At 42.3% G+C, this 21142-nt stretch overlaps 1 protein-coding gene across 1 annotated transcript in view; it reads right to left on the bottom strand.

Moving 5' to 3' along the window:
- The window catches only part of BICRA (BRD4 interacting chromatin remodeling complex associated protein), a 508223-nt gene extending 500318 nt beyond the window's left edge, over positions 1-7905 (bottom strand). The window contains exon 1 of the mRNA XM_069206977.1: positions 7615-7905. The gene's annotated coding sequence lies outside the window, so the exon portion shown is untranslated. The remainder of the gene's footprint in view (positions 1-7614) is intronic.
- Positions 7906-21142: the final 13237 nt, after the last annotated feature.

The following is a 21142-nucleotide window of genomic DNA, read 5'->3' as shown; positions in this document are numbered from 1 at the left end:
ATCTTTGATATTCAGAGTTGACACAGAACCCCAAGGAGTAGGGGTTTGTAGTAGCAAATAAAGAAACTATCACATAACTGTATGCAAAGGACAGAACTATACCTGAATGCGATGTCAGCCACTGTTACACTGTCCCAGTCCTTGGACTTCTACCATCATGATGTCCTAAGTCTATCTAAAATTTAGGACCATTTTTGCTAGATCATACTCACAAATGGTTGCAAATTCCAGCCAGACATCAAAAAGTGACTTAGCAATATGCAGAAACAGACTTCTTTCCACGACGTATATTACTTTAAACATACAGTTTGAGAACAGTTGAATAAATTAATTTACCTACAATGCAACGGTTCAGGTCATAATGAAATCAAGATAAGACCGAAGATTCAAGGTGCCGCGTTAGCACCTAGATGACACTGTCATAATAGGTAAATCCCAGATTGGTTAGTAAGGGCCCCTTTCCCTAATGACTTTTTCAACATAATTCAATCCCTTGTGCTGTTGAACAGCTTGGGTGGGGGGGGGGGGGGGATTAAAAGCTCTGCTCATTGACCTCCTAGAGGCCATCCTGACAGCTCCACTTTCTTCTAAAGATCCTATCCACGATAGTGCATAGAATAATCACTGGCTAACAACAGAAGGTTCACGTTCCCTTCTTCGTTTAAGATTTTAAATGACATTCCACTTACAGTGTCCATCAATTTCAAATCACTTGACAATGCATGCAAAGCAATAAACCAGAATATCTGAAAAGCTTTCCTTGTTGCACCCAGGTTACAAACCTGATGAAACCTGAGACAAGAGGATAAGAACAGAAAAACAAGTATGTTCTGGAACAATCTATACCATCATGTGAAACTTGACTCCACACTTCAGCACATGAGGAAAAGTAAACACCCCCAATCTCTAGTCATACCAGCCCACATCCTATCATGACGCAAGCAAATAAATGCTTGCAGTCTGTAAATAAATTTGTTTCAGACTATACTATACTCATGTTCTACACCAAGATCTTTGTAAGATCTTTGTAAGTGCCAGTTCATCGCCCAGTCTTCTTGATCTGGCAGCACACAATCCATTTACTATGTTAACACACACAGAATACGCGGAATACCATGGGATGGTGTTCCGGTGATGATACTAACTCAAAAAGGGTACAAGTATGTTCATGCACTTTTCCCTAGCCCTAGAGACTGTTAAGCTTGTTACTCTGTCCTTTTCTTCCAGAACTCTTGGGCTGAATGAAGCTGAGCTGAGCATCCAGTATAAACCATTTTCACAACACAGTCCCATCCCTCATAGGCCTTCAGCCAACCATGTTACCGGTACCACTTGGGGGATGGGTTCTAATATGTTTTACTGGCAAGGTATGGACGCCTAGAGATCGAAAATATGTGATAGCAAGTCATAACTCTTTACCTTTTGTGAGTTACCACTCCACTCCCAAGATACCTTGTTGTAAATGGTTTTCCCTAATTTCTACTATTGTGATTATTATTAAAATGCACAATCACAGTAAATGTGATTATATAAATTGATGATAATTATAACAGTAATTATCATTAATTTCACCAAGTAACATTTTTTAAATTATTTAATTTCTTATTCTAGAGCTAGTGGTGAATGACCGTGAAGCATCACAAGGAAGAATGAAACAAGCACACCCTGCCCCTCTGATCCCTAGTGTATAATTCACTTATGGTCAAATGTCCAACATGGAGTTATGCTGACAAGCCCGAAGGACTACTCATTATGGAAAACTTTGTGAGAGGCAGCTCAAGTAAGGAATTAGATTCCACTGTCAGACTTTGTGAGAAATGTGGAAAGCAACACGGTTCCCCAAGTATTTTACCACAGAAAGTTCAGGAACCTGTACACTATGAACTGAGATTTACAGACCATTAACAGAAAAGCTGAAGCAAACATCAGTGAGGATCCTAAAACGCTTAAACAGAAGATCATTAAAGTCAAACATGTATGTTGAAGAATGTATATTTGTGAAAAGATAAAATGCTACAAGGGAACATCAACGTGTGAGAAATTAATCAAGGCCACAGAGCTTAGAGCTGACAAAAGGCTTTGAGCGTGTGCAACCATTGACTGTGATGCAAAGATCTTAGCAGGTTGCAGTAGGGGCATAGTGGCTGCAGAAGCTCATTATCATGGATCTTGTTATAGGAACTACACAAGGGTTAAAGCAAAGGAGGAAGATCATTCATCTACCATTCAAACCGATGATCACTACAAAAATATAAGAGATGAATGATATGATGAACTAATTCAATAGATTAGAACTGTGATTATTCCCAACAAAGAGGTAATATGTGTGGCGAGACTCACTGAAAGGCTTGAAACCCATGACACACAGAGGAATACAGGGAAAAGAAGAATCAGCCAAGAAGCATATGAGAAGAAAACTGGACTCCGAGTTTTGTGACAGCCTTCACATATTCCCACACAACCAAGGAATATTATTCGCCCAGCCTGATAGCTTTGTGCTACAGGACGTTGTGAGAAAACCAGAGTTTGAAAAGAGAATTATCAGTTTTAAAAGGTGAAGGCAACAGACATGAACAAGATCACTGTTCAAACATGATTGCACTTAAGAACTATGATTAAAACAAACTTGACATCAACACCATGGCCATACCATCCATCAGACATTGATAAAGATTAATTTACAGTGCCTGATTACCTCAAACTGTTCCTATTAAGACTTCTGACTGGAGATCCAGAAGACACAAACCTGTCCAAAAGGGCTGCCTTACTTATGCAATCAGTCAGGACTTTAAATATGCAGTCACAAATGACCAGCAGAAGCCCCCCAAGCAATTGTTGCTCCCATACACCGTAGAAACGCTGAGAGGCAATGTTGAAATCAGTTGCACTCTAAACAGCTTTGGTCATGGGATTCCATACTTTAAAACAGGAAGAAAATAATACCCCCTGGTGTCTTCAGAAACTTGCTGATACCTTAAATGATCAAATTATTCTTCGGCCTGACAATCCGCCTCATATCTTCACTAATTTAGCATGGGATAAAATTGATAGGCTGGAAGAGGCTCTTACTTGCAAGGGGACAACTGGAATCAACGGTATAGCTGTGCAAACCAAGTTGTTTGGATCACAACCCTTTTAAAGCTCCTCTCCCAAGCATTGAGGACCAAAAGTAAAGAACACTGACGACCACAAATACTGAAGAATTGTTCATGTATGTTTCTGGTGAACGAGGTGGGTTGATGGCAAGTCCCAAAGTCATACTGGAATGTGTTTTGAGCAATTGAAGCTTGCACAAAATAAGAACATAATCTGGGTTTTTACAAGACAAGAAGTGAGCCTTGCACAGATAATACCACGTTGAACAGGATTTAACATCAGTACTAGAGACCCAGTTAGTGTACCCCAGGAACCATTATCTACTTGCCCACCATTAATGCCCCTACAACTGAGTTGACAACCTTTTCTGAAATTTTTAAACAGATATAAGTGAATCACTGCATTTGGCGAAAATTATAGTAGTTGTGGATCAAGTTCTCTACCCAAAAGCAACTGAGATCGTGCAGAAGCATAAAGTAACGTCATTCTTCGAAAGGGCACCTTTCACCCCATTTGCAAGATCATGTCCATTCTTGGAAAACACTTTCAAGACGCTGACCTTACGCAACATTTGCATTGAAGCATACATGATAACAGACGGATCAATACCATCAGTACTAGAAGGTTGCATGCACAATCATGCCGTACAAGTACACAAGTGCATGTTGAGACTGGCTTGGTTAGAATGGATCCCCTGGGCAGAGAAGAATAACAAACAGAGCATTCAGGTAGTCTACTACTTCACTGAGGAGATTAATGACTTCACAAAAGACCTATGCCAACAGAGATTAGATGACCTCTTACCAAATGCTGCCTTTGTCAAAGTAAAATCAGCTTTGGGGTTATATTCCTGGAACATCTTCGTCATGACAATTGAGCTCTCTCTGCAGTTTTTGGATGTCGTATGTGGATACTGTTGAAAATGTCTTGCTGGCTCTGCTGCGTGGTGCTCGAGAAGGAGATTTGGCATTTACATCTTATTGTCATACGCATTATGATCTCATGGTGTTTTGCATAGGACTGGACGAAGGACACTAGTTATCTTCCAGTATACTATGCTGAAATGACATTACTTGCAGTGAAACATCCAGAGATACACCACACCATCAACTGATTTTTTTCAGTTCAACTGCCAGATGTTCATCCATTTGGACGAATTCCGGTTGATCATGTGAAAGAGGGAACAGTCAACTAAGACAAAGACTCTGAGTGGTATGACAAGGTTCAACCTCAAGGTGGGTGCTGTGAAAAGATGTTATATGATGGCTGAACACAGAGGTGCCTTTTTGGGTCGGATAAGGGAAATGGTTTGTAACATCAGATCAGATCTTACTCATGCAGACCTACATAACTCACAAATTGAAAAAGATGAATAAACTGTTACAAGAGCTCTTAGTCTGGTTCAAAGCTGGATAGACCAATTTGTTCGATCACATAATCTTATTAGTCTCTTCAAAGGAAAATAAGGCATCTCAAAACATAGTATCCAAAATAATGAAAGCACATGAAATAGGTGAACAGTGAAACTTATGCATATAATCTATTTCAATATATAAGGAATACAATTAAGTTTTATTATGTTGAGGACTATATTGTTAATATTACAATTATTAATCATAATTATTTTGAAAATTATATTGAATTTAACTGATCTGGTGGATTTACATTTTCCACATTTGAAGATGAATCTGTATGCTATTTTATCAAAAATAAGAAAACCATGTTTTTTTCAGCTACGGTTGCTAAACTAATAATATCAGACAAAAGGCAACGAGTGATGACTTGCTATCACACATTTTCCATCCTTAGACATCTATACCTTGCAAACAAAACAAAACATGTTAGAACCCATCTCCCCATGTGTTACCAATGGCCTAAATTTGGGGTCCTGGCTCATGGCCTATCAGGGGGCATGGAAAGCTGGTGACTCATTAAAACAGCCACTCATGCATTATTAGGTTTACAGAGTTGGCAACATACACCAAAGGTTTAGGCAGTGTTATGGACTGTCCCATGCTGTTCCCAAAAGAGACCTTCGCTCATGTGTCATTTCAACAGGTCCGGCAGCACTCCACAGAAATGAGAGGACGTGGCAGATCCATAAGCACAAGTCTTTCCTCCACTTTTGGTCTGTGAAGGTAAATATATGGACTGGTGGGGGGGCACCAGGAACAACCACATTAATTTATCAAGAGTACACCAAAACTGGAACAGAGAATACATGGACAGAAAGAAAGAATACACATGATTACAACGGCATGCACACTGTAACCAAAGCAGAAGACCAAAAGAACTCTTCCCTTGCAAAACTTACAACTAACAATAAACCGTATGCTAGTGGAACACTAAGCAGCACCAAGACGCCATGGAAATGACAAAAACACACTGAACACAAAACATGTCACAATAACAAACACCAGGTTATTTGCTTGGGTATATGCTGGGAATTTAAAGTGATGAATTGAAACCTGAAGGTGCCATAAGTTACAGGTTTTGGGACAACGCGACCTCAATGCCTATCAGCTCAACTTTGGTAATATTTATGTGAGTGTACACACTGACCAAGCACTGCACATGCCAGAACTATTATATATGATATTATGATGTATTCAACTCGACATGTGTTGTTACTATTAGGGTGTTCTACCTGAAAGTACTTAAGGAGGAAAGGCTGGGGCGGGTGGTAGTACCAACAGCATAATGAATTCCTACTGAAAATATCTGTTTTCATTATTTAAACACAGTTCCATCTCAGTACCCAAAACGTGGTTACTTTAAACGGTGAACTAAAACACGTTTGAATTCTTGATGATTTTGAAAAATAAACAGATAAAAGTGATTTATGCCAACAAGCCGAATTTAAAAAAAACGCATTGGCAAAACTGCTGGGCTATCGTCAATGAAGAAAAAAAGAAATTGTTGACTAAAAAAAAAATATATATATTTCGTTGGTCTCATAAAACACACATTGTTATGGTAGTCCCCGGTACTTAGTGTTCCATTTGCTCCTTGCAAAAGGAAGGAATGCAGTCCCTGACATTGCAATTACCCAAAGGCTGAAACGGGCTAGCACATAGCCCCGTGCTATAGTGGGCAAAAGAAACATGAATGACACAACAGCATACCAGTGGGGCCGGGCGAAAGTAAACAGAAGTATATAGTACATTCATTATTTGTAAAATGTAAAGGTGTTGGCTAATGGAGGGCTAAAAGGCTTAAAGTGTAAGCCACAGATACCTAACCACATAAGTGCTTAACTAAGCTACAGTAACAGAGAGCAAGCGTGGTAGGGCTAACATTATGGGCACTTGCAACTGTTTAATTGTTCATACAATAGAGCATTCTCTGCTACTGAGGAGATCAGGAAATGCGACCTCCCGAAGAGGTGAAGATAAGACGTGTGGTAACAGGAAGGAGACTACTGCTGAACTCGAAAAATCAGGTCAACAAATATATCAGGATTACCCGAAGTCCCAAAACAAATATGCAACTCAACATACAGAACAAACACATTTTAAATTACTGCAGATGGTTGCGGGGAGCAGAGAAGCCATAGCTTCCAAAAGTTAAAATGCAGTCCACATCCGATATCAAATAAGCAGACCAGGCAGCGGTATGCAACATGTGCTTTATACAGTGTACCAGCAACCCGCCAGATCCTAGACACTTGTGGAACTTTGAAAGAATAGGTGTTGTGGGTTGTGCATTGAAGTGAATTGACACTTTACAGTTTCATTGAGGCATGTACCATTGCGACATTCACGGTTTGCCCCAACCCATGTTGTGCCCCCCAGAACGGGGTGACTGACACCTTCATCCTCTGCCATACAGTGATACATGCTGGAGTCCTCCAATCTTAAACCGACATGTCCATGTGCCAAATGGGGTGGGGGGCCTCTTTCACAATATCCTTCCAGAGTTATGTTTCTGCTTCTCTCGACTTGTATCGCCAAGTCTAATATGCTCACACGTACCCCAATCTTTTGCCACTAGAGTAAATGTCTGCCCCCATCCTTGATGTGTCCTCCATAGTAATGTCCAGGAACTCGCCGCCCTCGTCGTCGGGTCCTCGAACCCAGCCCACATGAAAAGATTTTCGAGGATGCTGCATCTAACACCCTTCCTTCTCTTGTGGCACTGACAGTTATGTGTTTAACGCCGCCCCCACCCCCACATACACATACACAATTTCTACATTAAAGAAAGACTCCTCCAATCCTGTCACCCACGATGACGTGCCGTGCAACTTGACCGCCTTCTCTTCATGGTGTACCGCCCCAATCTTACGGTCCTGTGCTGCAGTCTACCCCTGTCTGTGATGCCAGGGTTCTAGTGATCACCACATCCCCCTCCCCCCTTGTGGTGTCGTTATGTACACTAGGGCCTCTGTCCCGGTGTCCCTGATACTCTCTTTCATCAAGGGAGGCGGAACCTTCTCGCCTACAGGGAGAGGGCGCTACCAACCCTCCCTCCCAGCCCCCAGCTACCCCTTAGTGTCCCGCGCTCTTTCGCACTCACCGTGGTGTGTCTGAGCGGCGGCGGTAGCACGGGCTCTCCCGGGCCTCTCTGCACGGGCTGCCAGGACCCCGACGGCAGAGATGGGGCTGCCCGCGGCGGCGCCTGATTCAAAGAAGCACAAAGGAGGGGCCACGGAGGGGGTCACGGAAGGGTGGTGGGGGGGTTAAAACAAGGGAGGAAAGAGCCGGGGTGACGGTTACACATAAAACGAAGGGGGGAGGGAGATGGAAACGAAAGGGGAGGGATAAACAACGAAGGTCTATTAACGGGATGGGGGTCCCAAGGGAGATAGTGCGGGGGAGGAGTCGGCGGGTAGGGGAGGGAATGTTGACTAGGGAGGGCATCGAAGCAACACTAGTGGAAAGGGAGGAGCCAGTACGAACGGGAGGAGTCTTTGAGGGCATACTAAAAAAGAAGGCGGGGAAACAGAGCATACAGAATGAAGCAAAATAATCAGGCAAAGAAGGACTGCGAGTCTGAGACGCAGTAAGAAACTGAAGGCGTAACAAGGGAGGACGTGGAAAAGCAGATGGGCTAACTGAGGAACGGTGGGGAAGTCAGCAGTATAGGGGTGCAAGATCACACGTGCCCTAATTTTAGAACACATAAGACGACGAATTGGGGAAAATCAGTAGAAATATAATTATCCCATTACCTCGCTCTCACGTGGAGAAAGTTTTAAATGAGAGGATAAAATAAGCATTTTTACTTAAAAAAAAATCGAGTCTCTAACCTGAATGTTAGCATTTACGCAACACTAGGTGGCTTGCCATTGCTTACACATCACATTATCTTGTATAACTGAAGCAGTACTTGCATTAAGACGCAAAGCACTTTGTTTCTTTTATTTTCAATTTTACAAGTATAAGCTTGTGTAAAAGTCGTCTTTTCTGGTTTCGGTATCAACATATTGTTACAAGCGACAGCGATTTCACAGTACATGGAGGATTTGAGGATTAAGTGCTGAAAAATAGTTTTTTTTTTGGGGGGGGGTCAACTAGGTTACCACTGGTTAGAGTTTTGATAGAAATTTGGGAGTTGGGGTACAGGAGAAAGTGGGGGGTGGAGGGTAAGTACCATAGTGTACCTTGTTGAATAGAATCCCTAACAACAGTTAAAGAACAACGGGATGAAAAGGCTGTGGCGCCAAAAACACGATTAATGGCAGTCATGATTCGTAGTGCCTGAACAGATGCGGGGGCCTAGATTCACATCCAGAAGAGTCCTGAGATCTGATGACCGAGCTTGGAGGTTTTCCGGAGCAGCCCACATGGAGATATATAAAAGGCGCTACAAACAAGGGAAATCCATTAAAGCCAAAGTAGGCAAAACAGGACAGGAGGAGAAACGTGCCTGATAGTTGTAGAAGTGGGAAAATCCAATTACTGACTATTGGTGTGTACAGGCCTAAGAGAGACTTGTCTGGCCACCCATAAAGAATACTCACTAGTTAAGGCTGTGGGTGAGCACCGGGGGTAGGGAATCTATTAAGAGCATGAAACAGCAAAGCAAAACAGGGAAATAAGTAAGGGAGCCACCTGGAAAGCAAAGCGAAAAGACAAGCAACGCTGTCCCCTAAATACTGTGTTGACAAGAACATTTTGTGGACAAATTCTTCAACAAGATCAGAAGAGATCTCCACCGACTCCCAATACACAAACACTGCCAATTCAAGCTCCTCACACTCACATACAAGGCACAACACTGGACCAGCATACCTCAACTTCTGCCTATACTTCCACCAGACATCTATGCTCTGCCTCTCCCTCACGCACCCCCACATCAGCAGAAGTGGAACAGGAAGACGAGTCACCCAAAACATGCAGCATCCTCCCTCTACACCTACAGGCCTCCTCCTTGCTTCTGGAATTCTGTAAAAAGCTCAAGACCTGGCTCTTCAACTTAGTCCTTTCAGACAACTTTCTCATCTGCTCCATCACCTGAGTACCCTCAGGTGATTAGTCAAGTTTTACAAATCCCTGTAACATAACATAGCAGCTGTGCTAATTTTATCTGTCCAGCTGCCTACGCTTAAACTTTCAGGGGCAAACATATGATGGTGGCATGCAATTAAAGTGTCTTAGATGACAAATTTAGTTTCTTGCTTCATGGTAAGCCAGGTTGGGGTGCCAATCAGAAGGGTGTTGTGGACCATCAACTTAACATACAACCGTCTGCGATTGCATGCACAATACAACAGAGAACAGAATATTCAAGCATGACCCATCAGCATTTACGCACACTAAAGATAGTGATTACGCCAGACATGCATACAATAAACATAGCATGTAACAGCCCTGTACTCTATATCCTTATGAAATCCATCAGCATCCTGAGAGGATTAGAAAGGAGTAAGTCTGATGCCTGCCACCTGCACGACATTCATCTCCTGTGAAGGGTCAGCAGAAGACTTTCGTTCAGGTATTTTCCAGAGTGACATGTTTCTTTTGCATCAAAGAAAGAGAAGTGTGTATGCTTCCGGCAAGGCAAGCAGGATACCCAGTTCAGGAAAGTCATACCTATAAAGAAAGCTGCTCGAAACTCATTAATGACATACTCCAAAGAAGGAGGTTCTCTCTAGCCTCTCTCTACATACATAACACCAGACAGGACTGATATCTCAGGGAGGCCATAGGAAAAATGATGCACAAACCCATATTACCCCTCATGATAGGAGAGGTTGTCAACGTGGTGACGTACGCAGTATCAGATAAAACACAACAAAGATGGTGGGGAATCAATAGCTATCTCTGAAGATGCTTAAAAAATGATTAGCAATTATGGATCGGATAGACCTTTGGTGCTGTAGACACCCACTCACCACAGACTTCTCACATTATTCATTCACCCATAAAACATACACATTGACTTGCCGATATATCCCTAGTCCAAATGGTGGAGGAGGACGACAAGGGCCTGATCACGTTATTGGACCATGGCCCCATCACCAGTACCATGCAGTGGAGGGATCCTTAATGCAGAAAGGCCCCTTAACGCTCAAGAAACCATAGTGAAAAACCCACTAACTAGAACTAAAATAGCCTCTGTATGAAAAATTCTCTCAAATATAATGTTCATGGGGATGTAAGACTAGTGAACCACTGCAGTGTACAAAAGCAATAAAATGGGGGCTCTTTAAAGTTGAACTCCAGCACGAAGAGAATAAACACAAGACAACAGCCTTCCAAAAGGCTTGGCAAACAGTTTTAGTTCTGACAGGCCTGATCACAACCCAAAAAGCTGACAGGGCCTACTACCATGAACCTCCTTAATGCCAAATACTACATATAGAGGAACAAGTTGGTGCATCTATAAGCAGCCAAGCTTAGAGGTGAACAAACCAGATCCCTTTTCAGAAGAGATCTACATAGAGCCCACAAAGACAGTCATCTCTGAATAAGCCACACTAGGGTTGATTTCACACATTTTATACTGATCTGTATTCTGCAAAACTAAGTAAGACACCGGATAGAGAAAGTTACATAGCCAAAACTCCTATGTCAATATTACCAGAGGCAGACAGGGAATACCTTAAACCAAAAAAGATGCCTAGACAGCGATACAAAGTCTTAAATCATCGAAGGCCCCTGGCTCTGATGACTTTTCGGCAAAAGTTTATAAAACGTTTGCACCGTAATTGTTGAAGCCCTTAACACACCTGATGAATGAAATTATCTCAAAAGCCACCATAACTCAACTCCAACTGAAATGGAGGCTTACCTCAGCCTAATTCATAAACTAGCAATGACTCATCGCGCTGCATAACCTGGATGTGAAATTATACATCAAATTACTGGAGACATGACTGGGCAACATACCAACATACCTGTTCCACCCTAATCAAACCGGCTTACCTCCAGTTAGGGAAAAATGTGACAAAATAAAGAAAGTCCCACACATTATAGTTGTTGCATCAAGAGGAGGAAAGCTACAGTTGTAGTGTCACTTGATGCTAAAAAGTAATTTGACTGGGTAGATTCAACCTTTTTGACAGTTGTCCAGAGTAAGGTGGGAATGGGTCACGGTTTCATAAGGGGAATCATCGTACAGTGCCAAAATAGGGGGACAAGAAAAAGGGTGAATGGCAAGATTACTGAGATAATTAGCATAAAAAGGCAAAGACTTATGCACCCTTTTTTGCACTAGCTCTTAAGCTATTCCTACGAGTCTTAGACACCCCAGATAAGAGAGGGGTAAAGTTGGGGCCAGATAATTTTAAAGTAACAGCTTTTGCTAATGATAGAATAGTAACAGTTATCAACCCACATCAATTAATTCTACCACTGCTGACTAAAGTATGAAGATTGCAGAAAGTATCAGTTTTTAAGATTAATTTGACAAACTCTGAGATTATAAATCTTAGTGCTAGAAATTATAATTATGTATCACACAAGAGAGGCAACAAGTATGGCAGATCCACTCCCTAAGATTTTATAGAGCAATCAGTCCAACAATCCAAATTTTATAAGTCTTTCCAGCCAATTTCATTTGAATAAATTCTTTATTTGTCGTTTCTTCATACAAAAGCAGCCAACGCGTTTTGCTAACACTCAAGCTTCCTCAGGGCTCATCGTACATGTCAATATCAGTATCACTGCAAGCAGTATTCTCAGAAACCTAATTTAAAAACTGGACGTATCTTCATACTCAACAACGTATGCGTGTGCTGAATTACAGTGTAATGTGCAGCAACTCCTTCACTCGTCCATTGTTTCAAACTGCCAGTGTGAAAAGCAGGTAACTATACAGAATTACAACACTGCTAAAACAAAGACAGGGAAGCCTAGCTTACTAAGTCTCTTCTAAAGTTCATGAGCTGATAAAGAGACATTTGTATGTTTATTGCACTGCTGAAGTTAGTCACAAGAAAACAGTAATCTATAATCAGATCTTCATAAATCTGAATCCACAGCCAGATTTAAAACAACTTAGATGAAACTGCTTAACATGTGCAATTGCAACAAAGAAGAGTTTGCATACTGCAGAATATGCATTCCTTGTACTTACATGCAGCCAGGGAATATCTATCTTAATGATCAGAAAGAGACCACGAATTTAATAGATGGTTGAGAGGAAGGTGACTAGGACAGCTGTGTGTGTACCTTGTATTATAAGGAATGTAAACCATGCAATCCACTGGCTGTGTCAGTGCAAAAACTACTCACATGGCAGTTAAATATGTGCTGGTCATGACTACTGTGCACACTAGGGGGACATTTACTACTTGAAAACCAGGGAAACAATTACCCAGACATGTCTTGAGGAACAGTAAAATAGTATGCTTTAAGAATTAGGATGACAGTGCTAGTGTCAGATCCAGTTGGTCTTATCACCTAAGACCTCAAGCCTATTCTACCTAAAGGAATGAAGAAGTGGTTTCAATAGAATATTTCACACATTTAAAGCAAAAGGTATGGCAAAAGCTTTTTGAAATAGAGATTAAAAACTATAGAATTAATTGGCAGGGGTAGAGTAATTAAGTGTAGCTTGATGGAGGACTTGCTGGGTTAGGGGACTTAAGAAAAAGGGAAAAACTATCCTGATACACATGTTGAAGGGCTCTGCCCACACGCAAAACAGCAAACAAACCAGTGTTCTCAAGAATGAAACATGAAAACATCAGGTGAACGTAAGGAATACTTAGGAGAAAAAACATGTACCGAATACAGGGAGTGCAGAATTATTAGGCAAGTTGTATTTTTGAGGATTAATTTTATTATTGAACAACAACCATGTTCTCAATGAACCCAAAAAACTAATTATTATCAAAGCTGAATATTTTTGGAAGTAGTTTTTAGTTTGTTTTTAGTTTTAGCTATGTTAGGGGGATATCTGTGTGTGCAGGTGACTATTACTGTGCATAATTATTAGGCAACTTAACAAAAAACAAATATATACCCATTTCAATTATTTATTATTACCAGTGAAACCAATATAACATCTCAACATTCACAAATATACATTTCTGACATTCAAAAACAAAACAAAAACAAATCAGTGACCAATATAGCCACCTTTCTTTGCAAGGACACTCAAAAGCCTGCCATCCATGGATTCTGTCAGTGTTTTGATCTGTTCACCATCAACATTGCGTGCAGCAGCAACCACAGCCTCCCAGACACTGTTCAGAGAGGTGTACTGTTTTCCCTCCTTGTAAATCTCACATTTGATGATGGACCACAGGTTCTCAATGAGGTTCAGATCAGGTGAACAAGGAGGCCATGTCATTAGATTTCCTTCTTTTATACCCTTTCTTGCCAGCCACGCTGTGGAGTACTTGGACGCGTGTGATGGAGCATTGTCCTGCATGAAAATCATGTTTTTCTTGAAGGATGCAGACTTCTTCCTGTACCACTGCTTGAAGAAGGTGTCTACCAGGAACTGGCAGTAGGACTGGGAGTTGAGCTTGACTCCATCCTCAACCCGAAAAGGCCCCACAAGCTCATCTTTGATGATACCAGCCCAAACCAGTACTCCACCTCCACCTTGCTGGCGTCTGAGTCGGACTGGAGCTCTCTGCCCTTTACCAATCCAGCCACGGGCCCATCCATCTGGCCCATCAAGACTCACTCTCATTTCATCAGTCCATAAAACCTTAGAAAATCAGTCTTGAGATATTTCTTGGCCCAGTCTTGACGTTTCAGCTTGTGTGTCTTGTTCAGTGGTGGTCGTCTTTCAGCCTTTCTTACCTTGGCCATGTCTCTGAGTATTGCACACCTTGTGCTTTTGGGCACTCCAGTGATGTTGCAGCTCTGAAATATGGCCAAACTGGTGGCAAGTGGCATCGTGGCAGCTGCACACTTGACTTTTCTCAGTTCATGGGCAGTTATTTTGCGCCTTGGTTTTTCCACACACTTCTTGCGACCCTGTTGACTATTTTGAATGAAACGCTTGATTGTTCGATGATCACGCTTCAGAAGCTTTGCAATTTTAAGAGTGCTGCATCCCTCTGCAAGATATCTCACTATTTTTGACTTTTCTGAGCCTGTCAAGTCCTTCTTTTGACCCATTTTGCCAAAGGAAAGGAAGTTGCCTAATAATTATGCACACCTGATATAGGGTGTTGATGTCATTAGACCACACCCCTTCTCATTACAGAGATGCACATCACCTAATATGCTTAATTGGTAGTAGGCTTTCAAGCCTATACAGCTTGGAGTAAGACAACATGCATAAAGAGGATGATGTGGTCAAAATACTCATTTGCCTAATAATTCTGCACTCCCTGTACATTCAATGATTTTGTGTAATGTTAGAAACATGACATATTACCCAGTTTACAGCCTTAAGTGCCTCCACTGCTAATTACAGCCTGTTGACCGTTGTTCCTGCGCAAAAACTCTTACCATTTGTAATTTACTATGCATGCCCAAGTAGTAGCTGCCTTTTTGGGCTGTAATATTGAATGGCGGTTCTGGCTCTTACAACAACTGGCAATGGAGGCAATTTTTAGCACATTTCCAAATGTGGTATCAAAATGTAATGATGTATTGCTGTAAATTGAGCAGCAAAGAAAAATCCAACCATTTCTGCTTATGGTTAGTGGAGGTAATGTAAAGACCTGGAGGTTTAGGATGAGTGTGGCAAATTTGTCCCATTCTACGTACTATTTAAAAAAAACTCTGAATACAATGTGCTGCAGCTGCCATTAATTGGGGATATAATGCTGTCAAAGGTTTGAAAATACATTTTGCTGGAGGATTCAAGTATGCAAGACTCCCAGTGCAAAGTCACATGGTGATAAAGGAAGGATCTAAGTTAGGTCTCTTACAGGGGACACACTAAGTAGAGAAAGGCAAGGATTGTACAATTTTAATGATGGAAGAACATGGGGGCTCATGCATGGGTGGTGGAAGGAGAAATGGTCATAGATCATGGGCATACACGTAGAAGATGGAGAAATCTCTGAATTGAGGGTAAGGTTTTTTTTCTAAGTATATAGAGAAAGTCCGTTTACGTGGTGGAGGCCTCTGGAAGTTTGAGTAGCCGAGAAGGTTTCAATCAGAGTCACATATTTTTTTTCCCCAAGAGTTAAACACAGCAGGCTAGTTGAAATACAGAAACACATTAAGGTTGTTTTAGGTTGAGGCATAAGGCCAGGTTTAAAGCCACAGCCAAGATGGGCAAGGAGGGATGCGTTTTTCAATCTAGATGCTACAAAAACCTTTATGGAAAGTAATGGAGAACGTGTGACGTGCTACGCAAGCAGCGAGCAGCAGTGTAGGGGAGCAGCAAGAGAGCTGCAGAGGCATCTCCGCCATGGCCAGGGAGGGCCTTGTTGGGGCCAGGGTCCTTGCACGCAGCAGAAACACTGGAGAAGAGCCAGGAGGAGTAACAGGGAGAGCATAATGTTTTGTAAGCCACAAGTCACAAACCAGGAGTGAGACTGTGGCAGTATGGTGATATGGCGGTAAGACGGTTGCTATTTTGCCCGGCACACCCTGTTCTGCTCAGTCTGCTTAGCCTGCTCTACTTGCCCAGTCTGTGGATTATCGTTGATTCTCCCCTACTGATTAGTGATGAGGACAGACAAGTGTGGGCATATTTCTTTTGTTTTGGGGGAAGGGGGTTCAGTGAAGCACCTACTGCAGTGCAGGTCTCGGTTCTCAAGTGCTCGCATAGTGTCCTATGTCGGTACACTGTATTACACTCAGATGATTTTGACACAGGCAAATATCATTCATCCTGACTCCAGAAATAGCGGTTGCTGTTGTATTATCAGTATACCAAGTACTGTGGTGGTAGCAGCCCAGGAATGGCCTACAAGAAGTGACAGATAAGTGGCGAGCAGCGGAGTGGTGTCAGAGGTCGTGCCATTCAGCAGTAGGTGCATAGGCACTAGGGTAAGATAACACAGTAAGTGGAAGCGGTCAGCATTAGGCTGGTGTGGCTTGCTTTCTGTGCAGCCTGCTGATTTCGCTAGTGCAGGAAGCCTTTCTTTTGTAGCGTGGTCGTGCCCTTGGTGTTTACACAAGGCACACTCTTCTGTTCGGGAAGTTAGGTGGCACAACTGTCATTTTCTTCACCTCGCAAGGCCTCACGGATAGCTCATTAACTGGCTTACATAACAGCAATATTGCACAATCACATTATCTTTAACAATAGAAGGGTAAAATAAAAGACCTTAAGTACTCACAGAAGGACTAAGGACGCACCAAGGAAAACACATGGAAGACCACGGGATTGGTTCAACTGCTTCAATTGTAGTGCCATGACATTAACAAGTAGGTGTACTAACAGGAAGTAGGTACTAAGACGGTCACAGAGCGTATATAATACGGTGCTCATGACTCTTCCAAATGTATAAGGAGCTTGCAGATAGAAGCAGTAATCTTTCCATCGGATATTACTGAGCCTGCTGCTGAATCTTTGATGGTTCCTGTGGCTACTAATGCGGGCCCTAGCACCACTTCTAATTTAATACCAATTTGTTTCAGAAACTGGAAAAGCCTGACAAGTCAGATAAGATCATCAAGATCGACAAGGACCAAACACCTAATACAGCTCAAAGTAGTACAACTTCAAAGAGTAATTTGCCAAGAGCTTCAACTAAGCCTTCGGGAAAGCAGCTGCCCAAAGGAGGAGTCATGCATTTTAATGATGTAAGGAGCTCAGGAGTAAAGGGCTCAAAAGGGGATATTTGTCAGCAGGAGGCTGATTTAGATGATCAGTTAGCCCTGGCCCAAGCTGGTGGTTATAATGGCCGCAGTAAAGTGAACAACACTCATGGAGTACCGGGGAAGCAATCAGAGATTGACAAGCTTGGTGCCCCTGTTGTAATGTGACACAGATAGATCAGTGTTCCCTCCTTCCCCCAGCCCCCCCATTCCGGCTTCCTCAAAACTCAACGTCCATATGCTTTGGAAGACACAAGGGTTGTCCCAGGGGAACCTGACATTGTACCCAAAGAAAGCAGTAGAACATCCTTGGGGGGGGGTCCCACTTAGACCGTTCAATCTTCCTGAACATCCCAGTTAACAAATTCTAAGAGAGTACCTCTACGAAACCGGGACGCCTTGCATAGAGTCCTGTCCTCGATTCTACCATTACTGGAAACGTCACTTGGTGGGACAGAGCATATCAGTTCACTACTGACTATGATACTTCGCGCTCTTGTGTCTACAGTGAGAAACTGCAATGTAGCCACCATGACGATCCCACCGAACTAGAAGATCGAGAAGTAGTAGTGGCTAAGGATGTAATTTCCACTGTGCCACCTGACATATCATCAAGCACCAGTGCAGCCCGCCATAGCCCGATTATACCCTCCGCTTAATTGGTACAATAAGTATATATTGAGGGTAGTGAGACCAGTATAGCTGCCATCCCCTCTGACCCCATCACAAAGTGCCATAGGGTACAATCTGAGAGCACCTAGAGCAAGAGTGAGATACAGCCAGGAAAGGCCGTAGCGGTGTCAAACAGTGGTTCAGTTTGTAACATGAGGAGAGGTGCTCAACCTTTCACATCTGCGAAAAGAATACGTTTTCTGGAAGGAACTAAAAGCAAAAAGCAGAAGGGCCAATCTAGTAAAAGGAGGTCCAAGAAAGTCTTAACACCAGTACACTCACTGAAATGACTATTTTCACATATGAAGGAGCGTAAAAACACAAATGATCTTAGCAGAAGCAAGTCAGCTACCAACGATGACGAAGGGGGTACTCAAGACTCAACCTCTAATAATCTTACTGGTTCCCCAAAAGGCACACACAACACAATTGCCATAGAAAGCTCTAATAACAGCAAAACTCTGAAGGGCAATGAAGGTCAGGGTTTCAATGATCACCACGGAAGGTAAAGGTAACAAGCGAAGCCCACCAAGAAAAGGGCCCACATTAAGCTAGGTCGTCCCAGGAGAACTTCAAAGAGAGCGCAGAAGGAAGCCACACCCCTGGCACATAGCCTGTTGGCTCCTACAGAAAGCCCTACTTCTATACAAACACTGAGAAATGTTTCCAATCCTCAGCAGCCTTTAATCTCAATCCTTCTACCCCGATATTTGTAAGGTCTTTAGGCACTTTGGAAAGTAAAATCACGAAATGGTGTATGCTTAGACTCTAACATCACAAAGGATGAAAAAGCAGTTAACTGTTGACGGGAACTTATTGATCTCTTTCCAGAAGTAAAGTGCTTAAATACCCCGAACAGGTCGATACTACTATCCCTCTTCTACATGATTTCCGAGCTAAGAGTGGTCTCTTCATGTGACATAAAGAGTAAAACTGATCAATCAGCAGCTGGGACTTGGACTGATAGGAAGCAAGGTTTATTCATCTAAGATTATGTTCGCTGTGCCTGGTTCTAGAAGATTAGTGCTCAACCATGCAGATGACTTCCGCATAATGGATGTAGATATCCTTCTGTGTTTTGACTTTGGCCAATAGAAGCAGCCTTACTAGGGCAAGGTTGGACACAGAAAGAGCACTCTGGCATCCATAATTCTCCCATGCACCGTCCTGGAAAAGGACTGATAAATCAAGATCATTTTGATGTTAATGGAGAGGCCCATGATACCTTGTCCATCACTACCTGCAACAGCGTTAGGACAATCAAACATCTGAATCCAGGCTCCAAGGTGAGCAGGACTGAGTGTCAATACTGGTCTTTATGGAACATATGAAGAAACTAAATGACTGGGGATGAGCTAAAGGAGATTAGAATCAGTATTGTTTAGTGATGGATCGCTAGTAGTACTCAATGGACATGTTAAGGTGTTGGGTAATGCCTAGAGAGGCAGTTGCATGGTGGTATAAAATTGGTAAAACTGCTCCCTTGTCACCTCCCACAGAGCCTGTGTTCCATCTCAAATAATTATAATTCCAGTGGAGACAAGCTCTCGTTATGAGTGGCAATATTCCACCCAGAGCAGTAACTCCGGGTGTAATTTGCCCACTAGCCTTTCTGTGTGTTCTGGTGTCTCCAGGTTAGGTAATTCAGGGTCTGCAAAACCCTGGATCCGAAATTTCTATCCCAAGTTTCATACAGGTGGGTAGTGCAGCAGGCAATACCCCTGCAGCGACAGGGGTTAGGAGCATTGCCAGGCCCCTGCCCAACCCCTGTAGCACAATTTAGGCAAAGGAGAAGCATACTACACTCCCCGAAAGTCTTATACTGCTCTCCCATGTGCTTTCCCCCAAACCACAAGAGAAGGGTATTCCTCATCTACGGGCTGAGCTGAGCAACCACCTTACCCTCCCCTAGCAGCACAACACAGGGGTAGCAGCCAATGCTTCTGCCGGACTGTCACTACACTGCTCTGACCCTGATCCTGCTGACATTTTCTTCCTGCTCGGAGCCGTCTGGAGCAGTCAATGAATTTATGACGCAGACAGACTTTTTGCTGCCTGCATCATGCAAATTAATAACACAGTAAATGCAGGTAGCGAAATGCAATGGATGACTAGATGGGGCATTGCCGTCAGAGTAACTACAGCAAAAAGAGGCCTATTTTTTCAAGCTTTCCAGTACATTGTCTAGTACTCTGTTGGGTTATTTTTCATCTACTCCATACAAAAGGATGCCATCCTGAAAAGTACTGCATATATTTCTGGCTTTGAATAGATTCTACATAAGTCTTTGAAAGACTGTAGCAGCTGTTACCTACCCAAATTGTAATCTTTTAAATTGATCAACACCTTATGAAGTTATGAATGCCGTGAAGTGCTCTGAGGCTTGTGGAGAGTTTTATCTGATAGTATGCAGATTGTATGTCAAACTTGCTGAAGATTTTTGCACTACTCAATAGAATTAGTAAGTTGTTTATGTTAGTCAGCAGATAGCATCTCACTCTATGTTTTTATTTACGGTCAAATCTACACCCAAACTGAGTTTTCCATTGTTCATTTAAAAATCACAGGAGGGAGCCATTCGTTTGCTCCTATCAGTTCATTTACATTATTTTTCTCCATGGTTCTTAACTTTTCTGACTTCCTCCCTTAGCGTCATTGAAACTGGCTTGAGCTGATGTTTCATTGAAAGTGCTCCTGCTTTTCTCTTGATTTTGTTGTCATACCATTTTAATTCAAGTCTGTCTCAAACTCTTGTGTTTTCCCAAGAGGTTAGCGAAACTCCTCTTCATGACTAAAACCTGATCTCCAAATGCTGATTTAAGTGTCATGTTCATGTCATACTGCTGTCTCCAACCTAGGACTGCTGACCGCTTTTCTGCTATGTACCCTAGACCCACATACTGTTCTTTTTATACTCTATTCTCGCTTCCCAAAAGCCCTGCAAATCTACTGCTCCAACACTGTAACCATTACATTTTAAAATACTTCTCTATAATGTTTTTTCAGACAAAACATTATTTTTTGTTACAATCCACTTCTAACCTCATATTTCTCTTTCAGCTTTTATCATACATCAAGATTTCTTAATTGTAACATCAGGAAGTTCCACGTGTCCTTTTTTAGGTACGAAACGAAGTTTTGTAGTTATGATATGCTGTATTCCTTGCCCTTTTCCACACATGGTACATTCCAGTTGTTTCTGTAATTTTCTCATTACATGTTTGCAAAATGTCTTCTTC

This window comes from Pleurodeles waltl, chromosome 9 (genome assembly GCF_031143425.1).
Source record: "Pleurodeles waltl isolate 20211129_DDA chromosome 9, aPleWal1.hap1.20221129, whole genome shotgun sequence".
Lineage (NCBI taxonomy): Eukaryota > Metazoa > Chordata > Amphibia > Caudata > Salamandridae > Pleurodeles > Pleurodeles waltl.
This window is presented reverse-complemented; position numbering and strand designations above follow the sequence as displayed.